This window comes from Amblyomma mixtum, chromosome 2, assembly GCF_055824585.1.
Source record: "Amblyomma mixtum isolate Tamu chromosome 2, ASM5582458v1, whole genome shotgun sequence".
NCBI lineage: Eukaryota > Metazoa > Arthropoda > Arachnida > Ixodida > Ixodidae > Amblyomma > Amblyomma mixtum.
Window position 1 is genome coordinate 234,305,569 of NC_143013.1, and position 20,042 is coordinate 234,325,610.

Here is a 20,042-nt window from a genome sequence, read left to right on the forward strand (position 1 = left end):
TGAACGTGAACAAGTCTCGCGTTAGTGCGAGAGACGAGAACACCGAGCGTCCAGGCACGCTGCAGGTCTGCGCAGGGCTTACGAGCACCGATAAAACCTTACTCAACCTTTTAGCCAGCAGTGACGCCACGATCTTGTAGTCTGCGTTTAGCAGAGTGATCGGGCGCCACGCTTGCGGGTCAGATCGACACCCGCCAGGCTTCAGGATGAGCACTACGCGGCTCTCTCGAAAAGACTCCGGCCTCTCGCCGTCCCTGACGAAGGCGTTCACCATCTGGAGGAGGTGATCCTCTAGGACGGTGTAAAACCTAGCATAAAAGCTGATGGGAATGCCGTCAGGGCCTGGAGCTGAGGCGGCGTTCATGCCCTTAACGGTGGCGAAGAGCTCTTCCGCGCCTACAGGAGCGCTCAGCTGCGCGCCGAGATCGCTCGGGACCTGCGGTAGCGTAGCACAGAAACTACGGAGGGAGTCCGTGAAAGAGGCGTCGTCCCGCCTTTCGGCCTCGGAAGCAAACAGCTGCGAAAAGTGACGCGTAAATGCGTCAGAGATGTCAGCCGCGCTGCTGCTCCTGGTACCGTCCGGCAAAACTACCTCCTCCACGCGGGCCTGTCGCCCCTCGTCAAGGCTACCTGCCCGTACTTGGCGTAATACGGTCGGATCGGAAACCGGTCGGCCCTGTACGAGCGCCCTACTTGCTGTCCGCGATGACTGACGCAGGAGTGTGTGGTAGCGCGCCTTCAAGATGTTCAAGTAATCGCGCATGGCGAAAGTAAGCGGCGCGCCGCGCTGCACGGCGCGTATACGAGCGAGGGTGATGTTAATTTAGCCCGTTATTCGCCTACGGCGTTGGCGCCCTTCGGTGATAAGGAGCGCGCGCCATTCCGCTTTTCGCTCGTCCCAGGTAATGCGCGTCGCGTCGCGTCCACCCGGGTTTCCCAGCGCATGTTCAAGGGCTATCACGCTCGACCAATCTGTCAGCAGACATGGGTCCATACGCCACGCTTCCAAACGTGGGGCGCGCTCGCCTATGTCCAGTACTGCTGACAGTGGTCGATGGTGGCTAATGCGCGGTGTACCCGGGTGGAACGCGAGCACATTGCAGGCCACCAATAAACACTCGAGCTCTCGAGGGAACAAGAACTTGTCAATTCTGCTCGCTGAGCTGCCCCGCTCCCAAGTTCCACCAAAACAACCATCGTGAAGCTTAACCCACGCGTCGGTCAAACCAAACTGAATACAAATATCCCGCAGAGACCGGGCCCCGGCGTAGGGTCGCCCCTGGCCTCGACCGCGAACGTCTCGTACGGGATCCAGAACACAGTTAAAATCGCCAACGAGAAAGCAAGGGTAACAATCTTGCATAAAAGAATCTAGCGAATCAAAGAAGCTAGAAGAGTCGGAGTGGCGGGCCGGCGCGTAAACCACCAACGCTCTGACGCGCATTCCACCGAGGAAGAAGTCGACCGCGAGGGTGCGGCCGTCCACGCCGTAGGTGCAATGCGCGCCAGAGCGAAGGGAACTGTTGACAAAAACGACACCAACACCGCACGAAACAGAACAGGTTAACGAAAAAAAAGCTTCAACACAAAAACGAGACTTAAAATCAGTGACCTCGCGTGGGCAGCGTAAGTTACACTCTTGCAAAAATAGGATGTCGACGCCCTGTGCGCGGGCGAAGTGCATCACCTCTCTCTGCTTGTCCGGCGATCGAAATCCCTGAACGTTCAGGGAGAGGATGTTTAGCGCTCGTCCTGTCTCCTTCGATGTGTTTGTCCTAGTTTCATGCGCTAGTCTTTTAATTAACGATGACACACCAACTAGCCCAGCTTTCAGCCTTGATTGCCGAGAGCTTGAATCGAGTGGCGGGAAAATTTTTAAATCCCATTTTCTCAACGTTAAACACGCAAATAGCCAGACAATAAATTTTTAAATAGAAGGGTAAAAGAACGCAGTTTTCTTCTGGGTCCGTTTGGAAAAATCTATCAGAGCTTCGAAATTTACTGGGATGCATTACAAAAAAAAAATAAAAAAGCTCATCTTCACGACTCGAGTTGTCCGCCTTGAGAGCCTTAGCTGAACTGCCGTTATAAAATATTAAATAATGATATATTTCCATCACCGTACAGTGTTGGTGGGGATGGGAATAAAAGCGGTTATCGCTTGGCAAGGTTTCCACCCCCTGTACAAGAAGTGGGCAGTGGCATGCGACGGCACTTATGAGAAAAAAGAGAACAGACAAATACACAATCACCAGCGTGTGTGTAAAATTAATACGGATTGAAGCAATAACAACAAAAGCAACAATAAAAAAACTGTTATAAAGATTATAACAAGAGCAAATAATACATGAATAGAAGTTTAAAGTATGAGTACTAGGAAAATATGACTTCAGAAATAAAGTTGTCGAGGAGGTCAGAGCACCTAATGTTTCTTATGTCAATGTTTGCAGCAATTTGTTCAGGTGTGAGGGAAGTTGGAATGTTAGCATTTGGCGTCCATAGTTTGTTCTCACTACAGGTACTACACAGTGTGGTTTGCGACGGCGTGGGTATGTGCACTTAAATAACTGAATAAGGGTTAAGTCATATATGTTTGCAATGCTTCTTATTAAGGCGAAAGCCTTTAATGGCTCATACTGCCGTGACCAAGACGTGTTTGCAAATTTGTCCGTGTTTCAGATTGGTCGAAATGATCGTGACGTCACTGCGCGTGAATTTTGACGGGCGTACAGGCGTACATCGAAATAAGTGAGACAGTTACTGCGCAATTTCCTTTCCTCAAACAAAATTTCCTACTGGTGTCCACCGCGATATGTGAGACAGTTACTGCGTATTTTCCTTTCCTAAAATACAATTTTCATTTTCTTTATTACGGCCCCTCTTTCTGTTTCTTCTTTCAGTCCACTTCCTCCCTTCCTGTACGGTGCGGTTCAGGCGTCCAACGGGATGACAGAGAATTACAGCGCCATTTCCTTTCCTCAAAAAGCATTGCGTTCAAATGGAAACGCATCGCGCCGAACGGGTGGAAGACAAAAAAAAAAGGAGTTCCGTGGACTCCCTGGCAGAGCTACAACACGCTGTCACGTACCACTCCTGAAGGCAAAGGTTAAGCGTTATTAATTGGCACTTAATTAATGCACCAACAGAATGTGAAGTGAACAATCGCGTAGCAGATTGTAGCACTCAAGTTTTCTAAGTGCTCTATTTCTAAGTGCTCTATTTTCAAGAACAGAAAGTTTTTTCAGACTGGTTTGTGCAGCAGTGCCCCATACTAAAAGACGGCGAGCACTGTCACTGGCAGAATTTTTTGATTATTGAGTGAAACTGCTCTTTTTAACGGTTTTCGCATTTTTCTAACTGTAATACTTACAGTCATATCTAGCTTATTGTACAGTAAGTGCGCTGAAGCTTCTTGCCGGCTATCAGGAGGTGTCATCAATATCCTGCGTCTTCACTGTGAAAACATGCAATTCTTGCAACACACAGAGATCTCTGGCTCATATATTCCTTTTATAAGGAGAAATTTACCTTCACATGCGAGAAGCGGAGCAGTGGTACCGCTAATTGACTTCTGACTAATCCCTTCATAGCGCAAACACACAAGGAAGCGTTGAGCAAACAACTGTGCCGGTTCAGGTTAAGAGGTACACCATTACAATAAAAGGAAGAAAAAACACAAAACAAGCCACATGTCTTTTTTTCTTCTTCCATATTGCTTAGTTGAACCCTCGATTGTCATTTCTTTACTTTTTTTTGTATCTTTGCGATGCTTTTCCACTAGCTTGATTCAAAATGCCTGAAGTACAATCGCTGTACCTACATTGTGCGCTTTGTCGTCTGCTGTGATGATAGCCCTGTTTTTCTTTGGTCATCACTGTGTTGCAGTTATCCTGGAGTATAGCTTTTATGATGCTGACGAAACGCCAAAAGTCTCGCTTTTACATATGCAATCTCAGTTGTTCCTCAGTGGCTCATATGAAGCTGCAATAGTTCATGAATCAAGCTGCTGAAAGTCATCGGCTGACCTCCAGGCCTGAAACAACAAAATGCACTCTGTGTGCCAAGTAATTCGCAGTTCGCACATGCAGACGCCCGTTCTACCTGTATTTCGCTCTCATAGTTATCCGAACTCTAATAATGCTGCGTTATCTCCCATTTTTCTGTTTTTCTATTTTTACGGCACACCATTCTGGATGTGCATGAGCGCATTAGCTTTTGATATATATTGTCACGACCAGAGGCGCCGTCAAGGTAGGCGTCGGGAAGAACCCAAGACTGGGAGCCTTAGGTTGGCCGCTAGGGGGCCCGAGTGAGCGGACGCGTTTATTATCGGCTCCACCAATTTCTGGTTCCTGTGCCCAGCTAAGTCCTTTCTAGGACCCACCAAGGCCCTCAACGTATCATGGAAGGTTCACGGGCCCCAATCGCTACCATCTTTTGGGTGTGCCCAATGACCTCGGTGAGCTACCTGTTGAAAATGTCTCTGGCAGCCACGCCGCTGCGCTAAGCCTCGCCTCATCGAGGCGAGCCTCGCCGGCGCGCCGCGTTCCTCACTCCCCAACAGCCATGGAGGAGCCCGTGGATGGAGAGACCTTGAACCCATTGGACTGCCACCCTGGTGAGTGGAAAACTGTGCTCCATGCATACCGTAATCGGACCGCGGATTCGAATTCGCCTCCAAAACACCCGGTATCGGCCACCGTTCAACCTAAACCAAGCGCCAGCAACGCCGGCGCACCACCGGACGCTGCATCTGGGAACACCCGAAGCGCGTTGAAGGAGACGCCACAGCTCCTACGCATGACGCGCGCCGTCGTCCATAGAAGCAAGCAACTCGCCGCACTGCCGGCGGGTACCATCAGAGTCGTATTTCGCCCGCGAGGCGGCCTCTCCCTGGAGAAGATCCCGGCTCCCAGTATCCTGCAGGCACTTCACTCGACGCTCAGCTGCTCAGTGATTGGCGAGTTGCACATAAGAATACACCCAACTAACACCACCTTCACAGTGGCCACGGTGGCGGAGGCAACAGCTCTCGCATTGGTGAAAATTCAGCAAATTACCTTGGATGGACTACAATACCCGGTAGCCGCGTACATCGCGGCCCCTCCAGCGGCAGTCAAGGGCGTCATTTCCCGGGCCTACTGGAACGAGACACCAGAACAAATCCTAACTGACTTACAGTACAGAAACCCGGACGCTAACATTATAGCGGCCCGACGCATGGGTAAAACAACGTCCATCTTAATAACTTTTGCCTGAGGTCCCGTGCCTCACACAATTAAATATATGTGTGTGGTACACCGCTGCACCAAATACAAGGGAAGCCCCGATGCCTGCACAAACTGCAGGAAGCCTGGACACAGGTACGACGTGTGCCCTCTCCCGAAGGCTGGACTTTGCCCGCGGTGTGGCGAGAAGCACACCCCTCAAGAGACCCCATGCACGCCAAGCTGCATTCTTTGTGGTGGTTCCCACCTTACCGGTACCGGCTCGTGCAAAGCCAGGACCCCTCCACCTCGTAGACAGACCGCGCCGAAACCCAAGCAACCAGTGCCCACGCCAAAGGACTTTCCACCGCTAGTGCCTCATCAAGATCACCAGCGAGCCTGGACTAAACCCACCAGTACACCCCAAACCTCACAGCGGGAGGAAGAGATAGCTCTCCTGCGGGAAGAGGTAAGGCATCTTAGGGCAGCCATTAATTCCATCCCTCCTACCGTTTCTCCACCCACTCCTTCACCAACACCCCAAACCTCTTCACCTACTCCCCAACCCTCCACACCCCCTCCACAAAAGAAACGCAGACCAGAAGACATTCCAGACATGGATTCTAAATTACAAAACTTTGCCCAACAGCTCGAAGCCAGTATTCTGGCTCAGACTCAAAATTACATTGAAGCCGCCATCACTAAGCTTACAGAAACTATTATCAGTCAGGTAACCTCTGCTATTCTACAACAAATTCCACAAATACTTGCTGGAATGTCTTCACATATCCCAGCTAGCAACCCCATAGCTGCTCCCATCCTCCGCCCCCCCACCCTCCAGCATGGCCCAGTTGACGGGCAATAATCTCAAATTAAGCATCCTACAATGGAACTGCAGGGGGTTTCGTCGCAAACGAGACCCCCTGCAGCAGCTCCTCTCTGCTTCCTCCACACCCCCTGATATAGTAGCACTTCAGGATGCTGGCACAAATTTATCGCTGCCAGGATACGCTCTGGTACCCTCCGACACCACTCCAAACCCCAGGGTTACCACGTATCTCCAACATTTCGTACCATACACTTGTCATGTACTAACCTCGCCGGTAGCTCAAAAATTCCTAGAATTAATCCCCTCCACTCACAGATCTCAACCCCTCTTCATCCTCAACTGTTACCTCCTTCCGAGGCAACCGGTCTCAGATTTAATCTCCCTAATTAAAGCCGCCTCAAACGCTGCAAAAAAGGACCCCCTCATTATATTAGGGGATTTCAACTGCGCACATGTAGACTGGGGGTACACACGCACTAACAAGAGAGGAGCGGAATTGCGCAACACCCTTCAGATGCACGGCCTGTCCATATATAATGATCTGAGCACACCTACAAGAATCGGTAATAGTGTCACTGCCGACACAAGCCCAGATCTTACTATTGGTCGCAACCTTCCCACACCGGTGTGGACAAACTCAAATGAGGCCCTGGGGAGTGATCATTATATCATAACTATACAGCTTGATTTCGCCAAAAAAGCTAAAAACTACCGTGTCAGGATTACCAGCTGGGATAATCTTCGGAAGCACAGAGAGGCCAAAACATTAGAATCCCCCTTTAACCTCCACACATGGATGACAGAGCTGAAACAGGATGTCCAGGCATTCACGCAAACATTAGACGCCACCCCCGAGACTCCCGTTGCAGACAGTCGCTTAGCGCACCTACTCCAAGCTCAAAACAGTATCCTCACACGCTGGAAAACCCAGAAGCAAAATCGGAAACTTAAGCTAAAATTAGCGCAACTACAGAAACAAATAGAAGAACACAGTGCCGCACTCAGTAAATCTAACTGGCACCAATTATGTGACGGATTACGAGGTAATCTCTCATCCACCAGGGCCTGGCATCTTTTGCGACATATGATAGACCCCACTCAAGCTAAAAAGCAAACTCGGCTCACACTGAAAAGACTTACCCATAAAAATCGTCAAAATCACCAAGCACTGTTACGCCAACTCCAATCAACTTATACCACTGTGGGCCAAGCTGTATCATATCCCGACTATGTAGGCCCCGATCAACCCTCCCTCGACGCCCCCATTATGGAGGTTGAAGTCAGAGCAGCCCTTATCAAGCTCCGAAACTCAACCCCTGGGGAGGACCAAATCACAAATGTCATGCTCAGAAATCTAGATGACCGTTCAATTTCCCTTCTCACCGACTACTTCAATGAGTGCTGGGAAATGGGGGCGCTACCTGCTGAATGGAAGCACGGGAAAATAATTTTCATTCCTAAACCAAACAATCCCATTAACGCCCAAAACCTCCGTCCCATTTCGCTGACTTCGTGCTTGGGCAAACTGTTTGAGCATGTCATTCTCACCCGTCTCACGCAACACATGGAATCCCATGGACTATATCCACATACTATGGTTGGATTTCGATCCCACCTCTCGGCACAGGACGCCCTACTGCAGATTTCACACGCTATCCTCAATGACATGTTACATCACACCAGAGCAATCCTGGCAGTCGACCTCACCAAAGCATTCGACAAAGTTACGCACAGCGCCATCCTGCAGGGCATCCAAGAGCTGCAGTTGGGGCCTAAGACCTACAACTATTTCCGGGCCTTCTTAAACGGTCGCACAGCCTCACTGCATATAGATGATATACAGACCCCCCCCCCCCCCCCCCCCCTTCACGCTTGGTAACATTGGTACCCCGCAAGGGGCGGTGTTATCTCCCTTCCTCTTCAACCTCACCCTCATCCCGCTGGCCAAGGCTCTCAGCCGCATCCCGCACTTAGGACACACACTTTACGCGGATGATATAACGGTTTGGACCACATACGGCTCGGATGGCGACATAGAATCGACCCTTCAGGAAGCCGCTACAACTATCGCTACTCACGCGGAAAACATTGGGCTTGAATGCTCCCCCACAAAGTCAGCACTCCTCATAATCCGCCCGCGGCGCGTCCCTACCTCCCCCATCACTATCTACCTGCATGACACTCCCATACCGCAAACACCTACCCTCCGCATTCTTGGCCTGTATTTACAGGACACGGGGAAAAACAACCTTACACTGAAAGCACTAAAACAGTCCACCTACTCCGTCATCCATCTTCTAAGAAGGGTTTCACATTCACGAGCCGGTCTAGATGAAGCAGATAATCTCAAGGTGCTGCATGCGTTTGTGCTTAGCCGCATTCTTTACGCCACTCCTTACCTAAACCTCTCCTGTTCGGATAAAGACAAGATCAATGCTCTTATCCTCATGGCTACCAAAGCAGCGCTAAACCTACCAAAGAGCACTAGCACGAACAGACTCTTAAAATTAGGAATGCACAACACTATACAAGAACTTATAGATGCACATCGCTACACACAGTACCTTCGTCTGGCTGGCACGGAAACTGGACGATATATACTGGATTCTCCGCGAATTCGCATACCGGCACACACGACAGACTTCATCTCTCTCCCTCGCGCCATACACTCCGCGCTTATCCTGAAACCCCTTCCTAAGAATGTCCACCCTGAATACCATCAATCCCGCCGAGTCGCGCGAGCCAAAGCGCTCCATAAAGAATATGGCACTTTAGAGGATGTGCGCTGGGTGGACGCTGCGTGTGGTACAGACCGTTCAGTAGCTGTGGCTTATCATCCAGCAGCCCCCCCCCCCATTTACCCATTTCATAGACCCACCTTGTACCCCGGAAGAAGCAGAGGAAGCAGCTATAGCAATAGCCATTGCCCAAACAAATGCGGCTTATATACTAAGCGATTCCAAAACAGCCATTCTTAACTTCGCCCGTGGACGCGTCCATCCCCCTGCGTGGCAGATATTGAGAATGTGCACCCTAAATCCCGATAGGCGTATTGAGCTCGTGTGGGTGCCGGCTCACTCTGGCAATCCCGGAAATGAGGCCGCCGATAACATAGCCCGAGGACTTATTTGCCGGGCAAATGGCGACCCCAGCCGGGATTTCTCGAGGGAGCGGGCACACACGTTCTCAGAACTAACTCAACAAGCACGCCTTGCCCGTCGACTCTATCCCCCTCCCCACCCCCGCCTATCCCACTCCCAACAAATCCTCTGGAGGCGACTCCAGACCCGAACTCTTCCTACCCCTCAGCTTCTATCCCACTTCCGCCATGTTTCCCCAGAGTGCACTCTCTGCGGAGAACCGCACGCCACCCTAGACCACATCCTCTTCGGCTGCCCTGCCGATCCTCCCCCGCAGGGACGGCCCGCCATCGGTACATGGGAGGAATGGGAGGCCCTCCTTGCGTCGCAGGACCCGGACGCGCAACTTCGCTGTGTGAACCGGGGTGCCAGTGCCATGGCCCTACGTGGCCTGGACACATGCGCGTAATGTGAGGGCTGTGCGGTGGCCCTGAGACCTTGTACGGTCCAAACTCACTTGCTCAATAAAGTTTTCCATCCATCCATGGGAGCCTTATTTTAATTGAAAAGGCAGCTTCCAGGACACAGAACAGAACAGGCGCGCCTCGATAGTCCACCGCCGCTTCGTCGGCGTTTTCTACTCACCGCGGAGGCAGCGCGGCGCGTGAGGCGCGTGGCATTATCCCCCCCCCCCCCCCCCCCCCCCGCGAAAGCAAACATCGTCTCGATGTGGAATGGGATATGTATGTACAAGGAGAGGAGGAGGAGTAAAAACAAGAAGAATAGGGTTGAGGTGAACTATACAATGCGCCCTAGATGAGATGCGGGGAGAGTCAAGTTCACACGTTGGGTAAGAGGAAAAAGGTACGAAACACAGCGTGAACAAAGGCTCAATCACGCGAAAAGTACGGCTTTAAACGCACTACATGCACGATTTCACGCCGTTGATGCTGAGGGCCGACGATCACAGTTCGATGGAGGACAATTTCGTAGTTGACACTGTTCAGGCCACGCAGTAGTGTGTACGGGCCAAAATACCTATTTACGAGGTATGTTAGAAAAGTATCCGACCTTTGGCCGTTGAAAAAAAACTTGCATAATTGGAGCGTTGCAAACCTAGTCATCTTTAGAGTAGTCTACTTGGGACTCCACACACTTCTCTCAGCGGTGCTGCCATTGTGGGAAGTATTCCGAAAAGGCCCTTTTCGGAATGGAGTTTAGCTCAGCTGCCGTTGCAGCCATAATGTTCTTCCTTGTCTGAAATCGCGCTCCTTTCAATGGTCTTTTGATTTTGGGAACCAGCCAGAAATCGCAGGGGCCATATCAGGACAGTACGGAGTCTGTTTAACTACAGGAGTCTGGTTTTTCACCAAACAATCTGATTCGAGTGCGAGGAATGTGCACGAGCATTGGCGCGATGGGTACGCCAATTTCCTGTTGACCTCAGCTCCGGGTTCTTGCGCCGCACAGCATCACGTAGGCAACGGAGGACATCCCTGTAGTACTCTTTGGTCATTGTTTGACCCTGTAGAGTGCGTACTCGTGGTCTGCCACACAGAGGGTGTAAAAGAAAGCAGTCAGCATCACTTTCACATTGCTGCGCAAATGGCGGGCCTTCTTAAGTCTTGGTGACGTGGAATTCTTCCACTCTGACGACGGGGATCTGGTTTCCGGGTCGTACCTGTACACCCAAGACTCTTCACTAGTGATTATGATGTTGATGAAGTCGGGGTCACTGTTTGCGGAATCCAGCATGTCCTGTGAGACTTCAACACGAAGCTGCTTTTGCTCCACCGTGAGCAGCTTCGGCACGAATTTCGCCGCAACTCTCTCCATGGCCAAATCTTCCGTGATAATGGAATGTGCGGAGAAATTGCTCATGTCCACTTCTTCCTCAATTTCTCGAATAGTCACGCGACAGTCCCGCATCACCATAGCGTTCAGTTCGGCAATGACCTGGTCATTTTGGCATGTTGATGGCCGATTGGAGCGTGGCTCGTTCTCCACCGATGTGCGGCCATCTTTAAAAGAATTGTAACACTGCTTAAACTGTGTGCTGCTCATAGCATCTTCACCGAAAGCCGTCTGAATATTTCGAATGGTTTCCACTCGGCTGTCGCCAAGTTTATGGCAAAATTTGTTGCAGTAGCGCCGCTCCTTTCACTCCGCCATTTTCCTCGCAATAAAAAACCGACGAGAGCACTGCACACTGCCTCACTCAAATGCTGCTTCCCAGCGACTGACGCTATCGGCAGGCGGGAGAAAATTCAAGCATGCGCATGAAGGTTAAAGGTCGCCTGATGCAAGCGCGCTTGTCTCATATCCATCAGGTGTTCGCAAAAAAAAATAAAGTCGGATACTTTTCTAACAGACCTCGTATGGACAGGCAGTGTGAAATTCAGGCACTTGATCTCAATATTCCTGGATATCAGCCATTCACTCTGGCTAATGTATATTTTCCAACAGGTGTGCATGACGTTCGGCCTCTTGACTCGTTTTTATCTAGTTGCAGGAAACAGGTTTTAATTGTTGGAGACTTCAACTCGCATCATGTTTCGTGGGGGTTTCAACAGATCGCTGCGGTACGCTCTTATGGGACTGGGCTTGTGTAAATAACCTCATCTGCTTAAATTCGGGGCTCCCCACATTTGGCCGTGGTCAGTCTCGCTCAGCGTTAGACTTGTCATTTTCTTCCCCCGGAATAACTGTGTCCTCTTGGGCGCCAGTTGACTGTGCCTCCAATAGTGATCACCTTCCGATCAGCTTCCAAGTTATGTGCCAGTTGACCTCTCCTAACAGCACACGGCGCACATTCATAAATTACGACAGTTTTAAAAATGCCCTCAAAGCAGAACTTCAGGAATTATCTCATTCCAACAGTGGAGATAATGCCATCCGCATTTGTTCAATTTTGGATGGAGCTCGTAAAAAATCGGAGTTCTTGGTTCAGGCACATAAGGGAACATCGCCGTGCCTTTGGTGGAACGCAGAGTGCGCTCGAGATTATAGGCGCCGAAAGGCTGCTTGGAAGAAACTTCTCCACAATCAGTGTCCCAAAAACTGGATCGATTATAAGTTCGTTGCGGCTACGTTTAAGCGCACCGTATCTCGTGCAAAGGAGTTGCACGATACTGAACGCTACAAATTCCTTTCAAAATCTGGTAATAGGCGCGCTTTATTCAATTACCTAAAATCCAGGAAACTAATCTCGTCCACCATGAACGCTGTCTCCCTAGTTCAGTCACCAGCTGAACTTGCACAGTCCCTGGAAGAGATAGGCAGAGGCCTTGAGCGCCGGTTTACGGCTCTCCTTCCTTCTCCTCAGAGATTTCATGCCACTTTTGACGATTTCGAGGAGGTCACCCTCACTGAGCTCTCGAACACTGTATCCCGCCTTCCACCCGCGGCCCCTGGCCCTGATGGTGTGACTTCTTCCATGATTAAAATTTCGTTCGAGGAATCTCCCACCGACTTACTGGCATTTATAAATTACTCTCTCAAGGGGCCATGGATTCCAAATGAGTGGCGTCTAGCAAAGATTATCCCGGTGCTTAAAAAAGCAGGGAGATGGTTATGTGTTAGACAATATAAGGCCAATTTCTTTAACTTCGAATCTCGTTAAGTTAATTGAGAGGGTGTTGCATGGTAGAATAATGTCTGCTATTTCAGAGACTGGGTTGTTGAACCCTTGCCAGATTGGTTTCAGACCAGGATGCTCTATATGGTGTGCCCATACCGATCTGGAGAGCCGCATACAGTTAGCTCGTCGCCGAAACCAATACGCAGCGCTTGTTACTTTAGATGTATCTAAAGCTTATGACAGCGTTGAACACAGGACGCTCTTGCAAAGACTACAGGCAGTAGGACTTCCGAGATACTTTGTGGCTTGGGTTGCTGAATTCCTTGCTGACAGGGAATTTTACTGCTTCGAGAACGGTGTTTCATCAAGCAAATTTCGACAAGCGAGAGGAGTGCCCCAAGGGGCGGTCCTCTCCCCTGTACTTTTCAACATCTTACTCAGCAGTATTCCCTGCAGTCCTCAGGTGTCCACCTATGTGTATGCTGATGACATCGCCTTTTTTGCTTCAGAGAACGACATTTCCTCTTTGTACCAGTCCTTACAGTCCTACCTGAATGTCCTAGACCAATGGTTAGGAGACATTAATCTGTCCCTTAATGTCAATAAATGTGCTTTATTGGTTTTTCCGCTCTCTCGTCCAGTTAATATCTCTATTGTTTACCGGAACCACGTAATTCCTCAAGTGCAAAGTGTCAAATACCTCGGAGTAATTTATGATCCTTCTCTTTCCTGGGGGGCCCATATCGAGCAGATCACTGCGAAAGGAGTCCGAGCAGTCGGTATGCTGCGTAGGCTGAGCAGTGTTCGTTCTGGCATGAGAAGACACTCACTTCTTATGATTTATAGAATGTACGTCCGTCCAGTCTTAGAGTTCGGCTGTGGTTTATTCTCTGGTGCGCCAGCGTATAAACTTCGCCCCTTGATTCTCTTGGAGCGGGAGGCGTTGCGCCTTTGTTTGGGCCTTCCAAAATTTGTGGCGAATTCCGTTTTGTACCTCGAAGCGCGTATTCCATCATTGACTTCTAGATTTCGGCTCTTAACGGTGAAAACGTTCGTAAGAATGTGCGATTCTTCGCTTCATGCCTCCAATTTGATCTTCCTTCGTCAGCCTCGGCCATTTTTCAACGAATCCTGGTCTCGTTTCCGTACCCCTCAGATATGTTTTGTGCAATCCCTCCTTGACCCCTTAAACGTCCGCATTTCGGACGGTATGCGCCAACTCTTTATCTATTCAGATTGTCTTCGATGACATCTTTCCAAAACATGCAAAGTTAATACCTTTCCTTTTGCTCAGCGCTTTATTGCAGGATTACCTGCTGTGCTTTAAATCACATGTGCTCATAGCGACAAACGCCTCACAGTGTGAAGAAAAGGCCGGTGTTGGCATTTTCTCCATCTCACTTGACTGGTCATTCTCACTCCGCCTTCCCGATTACACCCCTATTTATTTGGCCGAATTTCTAGCAGTAGTCTTAGCGTTGCGCAAATTAAACAGCTCCTTGTCATCTGTCATAATTATGACAGATTCATTATCGTTGTGTTCCTCTCTCACCGCGTCTACAACATCTCAGGCACTTCGGTTACTCAAATGCTTGGTTCCACCCCACGTGTGTTCATTACGGTTGGTCTGGGTGCCTGGGCACAGAAGAATCCATTTGAATGAGGTTGCCGATACCCTGGCGAAGGCATCTCTTCAAGGCCCAGTCGTATCTGTGCTTCCACCTAGCGCATATATTACGGCGGCCAGGTTTCGCAGGTATCTGCTCTTGAAAGAATTCGCAGCATCAGCTCTGACCTCCTCTACCGAATTCCGGCATCTCCTTTACCCGTGGTGCAGTAAAGGATGGCGATCACGCAAGCTTGAGGTTTCCTTCACGCGTCTACGTTGTCGCGTGCCTCACTTAAACTTCTACCTTTATAGATCTGGTCTGGCGGTCTCCCCATTGTGCCCGTTCTGCGGAGAACCCGAAACGATAGATCATTTCTAGTTTACCTGCCGCCGTTTCTCCTCTTTACGGAGCCGCCTGCTGGAGCTTCCGTTACGACAGCTTGGTCTAAGCCTGTCTGCCGGGGTTGCTCTGTCTCTTGGGGCTTCCTTCCTTGGGCACAGCAACTGGAATGTGCTCTCCGCCATGCAAAACTTCCTTACAGACACTAAACGGCTGCCGTCTTAAGTTCTGCTCTTTCTCATGATCAATATTCCTCTGGAACGAAAGCTTTCTGAAACGTGGAATATTTAGTCCAGTTCTCTATTTCAGTCACCGATCTCTCAGCATTTGTTTAGCCTATTTCAATTACACATCTGAGATCCTTTCATTTATTTCCTAATTGCTATTATTATCATAATTATTTTATTTTTCCCAACCATTATTTTCTTGTTTAACATTTTGTGCACCTATCAGTTGCCGCCTGTGTCTTGGCCAATCCCCCGCAGTGGGTACGCGCCATTATCTAGAGGACAACAAGAACAACAACAAGCGCCAGCAGTTTCGCGCAGCAGCGGCGCTCGGATCCTGAGTTGCAAAGCCTAGTTGATTATTTCAAAGACAAGACCGCATCGCCTCCCCGGGGGTTCAAGCGCCAACTGTCGTCCTTCGTCCCTCACAATAATGTCCTCCTGAAGAAGAACTTTGCGCCCAACAGGACAGTGCATCTTCTTGTCGTGCCCAAAATTCTCAGGGAAGAAATTATGCAGGCATGTCATGATGAGCCGACTGCAGGGCATCTCGGGATTGCTCGCACGTTGCACCGCATCCAGGAGAAGTACTATTGGCCGCGGCTAGCTACCGACGTTTCCCATTACGTGAAAACGTGCCGTGAGTGTCAGCGACGCAAAACGCCTCCGACAAGACCAGCCGGACTCCTGAACCCCATTTCACCGCCGCGGTGGCTCAGTGGCTATGGTGCTCGGCTGCTGTCCCGAAAGACGCGGGTTCGATCCCGACCGCGGCGGTTGAATTTCTTTGGAGGAGAAATTCGAGGCCCGTGTACTGTGCGATGTCAGTGCTCGTCAAAGAACCCCAGGTGGTCGAAATTTCCGGAGCCCTCCACTACGGCGTCTCTCATAGCCTTAGTCGCTTTGGGACGTTAAACTCCATAAACCAAACCAAATCACCGCTAACTAAGCCCTTTCAGCAAATGGAGATGGACCTCCTCGGCCCCTTTCCGACTTCATCATCAGGTAACAAGTGGATCATCGTGGCCACCGACTACATGACCCGCTACGCCGAAGCAAAAGCGTTGCCTAGTGGTACCGCAACAGAAGTTGCAAAATTTTTTGTCGAACAAATTCTCCTGCGACACGGCGCCCCCGAAGTGCTCATCACAGACAGAGGAACGGCATTTACAGCGGAGCTCACGCTAGCCATTTTAAACTACAGCCAGACAAGCCATCGGAGGACATCTGCCTATCATCCACAAACCAACGGACTCACAGAGCGTCTGAACAAGACCATCGTAGACATGCTCTCCATGTACATCGACGCCGAACACAAGACGTGGGACTCCATTCTGCCCTAAGCGATCTTCGCTTATAATACTGCCGTCCAGGAGACAACCAGGTTTACCCCATTCCAGCTGGTATACAGCAGGAAGCCCACGACCACACTCGACGCAATGCTCCCCAACGTTTCCGATGAAGACAACCTCGACGTCGCCGCCTATCTTCATCGCGCCGAGGAAGCCCGAAGACTTGCGCGGCTTCGCATTCAAGACCAGCAGCACACCAACGCCCGACGCTACAATCTGCGCCGACGATACATGCATTACAAGCCAGGTGATCGTGTTTGGATATGGACGCCAGTTCACCGCCGTGGATTGAGTGAAAAGTTGCTGCGACGCTACTTTGGCCCGTACAGAGTTCTCCGTCGCATCGTTGACCTCGACTATGAAGTCATCCCCGACGGAACGACAGCATCTCAGCGACGACGCACACGCTCAGAAGTCGTACATGTCGTACGTCTTAAACCCTATTATGAACGCTAAAGGACTCGAAGTTTTCATTATCCGTGTTTATTTTCATTTTCAAGCATCGAGACGATGCTTCTTTGGGAGGGGGGTAATGCCACGTATCATTGTAGCGTCCGTTCGTTCGCGCAAGGGCGCAGAAAAGGGGTGTTATCATTTTTCTTCGAGACGCGAGAAGCTACCAGTCTAATCTCGATTGTTCACAGCCATGAACAGCTGCATCTACTTGTTTCCAGATTACTCTAGATGATCTCGACCTGTTATCTCGAAGTTTCTTTGGCGGCTTTAAATTGAACGATGCCGCGAGCAGTGGGCATTCGTAGTTCGACGATTGACGAGCACGCTTGTTGCTTACGCCGCCACCGAGTGATTCAGTCTTTTGCGGGCGCAAGTCAGCCCAAATAAAGAGCTTCGTTTGCAAGTATTTCTGGTGTCTTCCTGACCGCTGGACAGCCGTCACTACAACGTGACAAAGAGAGAGTACCAAGCAGAGAAATAAAAAGTTCCGACATAGTCATTGTAAACTTTCTATACCATGTGCCATATCTCAAAGCATTTCATTTATTTCGCAGCAGGAAACATGGGACAACACTCGCTGTTTATTGTTTTTATTGAATAATGTAGCATCATAACTTCTCACGTTGTTCCCTGCACTTTATTCGGCTGTTTCTGCAGCTTCTCTCCTGATTTCTCTCCTCACTTCCTCCTCACTTCCTCCAGTATATCCTAAAGAACTGACATTCATTATGCCGCCCTGTGATGCAACTGAGATGAAATGGGGCGTTAAAAACTGAGAAGCTTCCATTAGACGCCTTGTTACGTAGCAGCACCACATCCGTGGTGTTGCTTGCAACCGTGCAGGTCACTTGTGTGCAGACATCAAAGGTGCGATCGAAACCACACGACACAAGTACGGCTTTTTTTTTTGACAAACATAAACTGCTGAAAGCGTATAGCAGCAAGTGTGCTACATACCGAAATGTTTTAAACCAAAGTTAAAATAGAAATTCACAGCCTTCAGGAACTTTCCAAAATGAAGAAAAAATAAAGGCTCCGACCGGAATTAATACTGTTCCCTAAGTCATCACTGCAGCTTAAAACTGCTAGCATGAAAGGCTTTGATACCAACACCACTCAGATTAGAGATTAAATTACAGGAAATAAACCGTGTTCTGGGCATGAATCGGAAGACTGTGGTGATAACATGTTGTCCGCGTGGTTGGAAGTAGAGGGAAACCAGTCAGCACGTGTCAATATAGTGTGTGTGGAGTACTGGGAGAAAGCTGGAGGGAGTTCCGCGAGCAGAGCCTGTGAATCAGAGCGCAGCACAGCCTCCACCTCGCTCGGACATATTTCGAAGAAAGCTTAATTGGGACTTTGATCAAAAGAAGCTGGTTATAACGTATTGGCCACGTCCAGAAGGAAGCCGGAAAGTGGACATAAGGAGGTTGTGGTATACTTTTTTGTGTATCAGTATAGTCGAACAAAAAACCAGAACTAAGAGGCGAATACTCCTCAAAATATGTGGGGGCCACAGGAATCTGAAATAGAGGGGAACTTCAAACTGATATTTCTTTGACTCCGGTCAGCAATACTTGAAAACAGGAAAGAAAACATATTAGGAGGACAATAACCTGCTTCATCTGTCATTTGTACACCAGAGAAAATTGACATGAGAAGGTTTAGTACGGAGCTGCAATTTGATTAGCAAGAGGCAAAAAGAGCGCTAGCTTCTCGTGAAGTAACAGAAGGCAGAAAACTGGAATGCAATGAGCGGACCTAAGACTGGAAGCTATTTTGTTGGGAGCGGCTTAATCTGAACACCAATGAACAAATTGTCCTGATATGTCACTGTATCAGCGGAGGAGGGGAAGGGAATGCTGACGGAAACATGTTGCTGAGCTATTGACTGGATGTTGGGGAGGAGGAATAACCGCAAACTTGACAGGACTGAACATCGAGAAGAGGACAGGACATGACTGGACTACCGGGAGAGGGGGTTCTCCGAAGAGAGAGGGGATTGCCAACCCCGGCGCGCTAACTAGACGACGTTCAGCTGCCACAGCAATCAGACGTGTTCCCTAGGTCGTAATGCAGGTACCTAGCTGTGGTCATGAAGACCGTCCCGGACGCTAGCCAGCCTCGCCCCGTGGATGGCGCCAGGGCACAGAGACGCCGGCGTGTTCGTTTCACGCTCCCGAGTGGAGACATCGCCTGCCCGCGGAGAGTGGAAGTGGCCCTGCGTGAACCCCAACTCCGGCTATGTGGAGAGGCCGTCTGAGTGGAAGAAGGCGACAATTCTGTGTTAGATCCGAGAGATCGACAGAAGGTAGTTATCAGAGGTGGTAAGTTATGCCGTTTATTTTCATGCAGCGCTTTTCCTCGCCCAATAATATTAGCAAGCATAGAGTGAAAGCTCAGAGTACTGATCGAAAGTTTTCCGTCCTGTTTTTCTTGCAGGCTTTCCCCTCCGGCGCTTCAAGAGAATACGCTCCATCGACGTAGCAAGCCTTCTCTCCGCACCCACAAGACAGGCGCCATTGGTATCCACCGATTACTGTTCGGGTGGATCACTCCAATAGCCCTCTGACCCCAGCGCCCCCAGCCCGGACAGCGGCGCCGAACCGAGCCTCCAGACTGCACCTGATGGCTTCATGGACGAACTGCTGAAGGCTATGGAACACGAATGCTGACTGTTGAGGAGTCCCTACTGAGTTGACTTGACGCCTTCCTAGGCGAAATTTTCGACATTGCGGAAAGCGACTGGTGAGTGAAAGGAAGTACTAAGCCGGCGCCCGTTTCAAGGAGCTAGTTTTGAGACCGTCAAGATGTTTTGGGCTCTCTTTCAATGTCAGTTGTCTTGTGTACATTTAGCGTTTTGGATGTCAGTTTTTGTGTGCCCAGTCGGGCATTCCCTGACTTGTATCTCACGTACGCAATGTTCTTATCGTGTTCATTTCGCGTTTTGGATGTCAGTTTTTGTGTGCCCAGTCGGGCATTCCCTGCCTTATATCTCACGTATGCATTGTGCTTATCGTCTTCATTTCGCGTTTTGGATGTCAGTTTTTGTGTGCCCAGTCGGGCATTCCCTGCCTTGAATCTCACGTACGCAAATTTCTTATCGTGTTCATCAGGAAAATTTGCGGGATTCCTTCGTGTACCGGAGCCGACAACTGAGTTTTATAGATTCGACTTTTCGTGCTCTCAGTCGCGGCTACAGTCCGAACGTACTAATGTTTCAGTTATACCTATTGTTTGGATCAATGCCGAAATGAACCGCAAGCGACAGAGCTCGCAGAGCATTTGTAGCCGCAATCGCAAAATGACTGACGCGTAGGGAATATTTTATTTCTGCTGCAGTTTTTTTCGTAGGTGGGGTC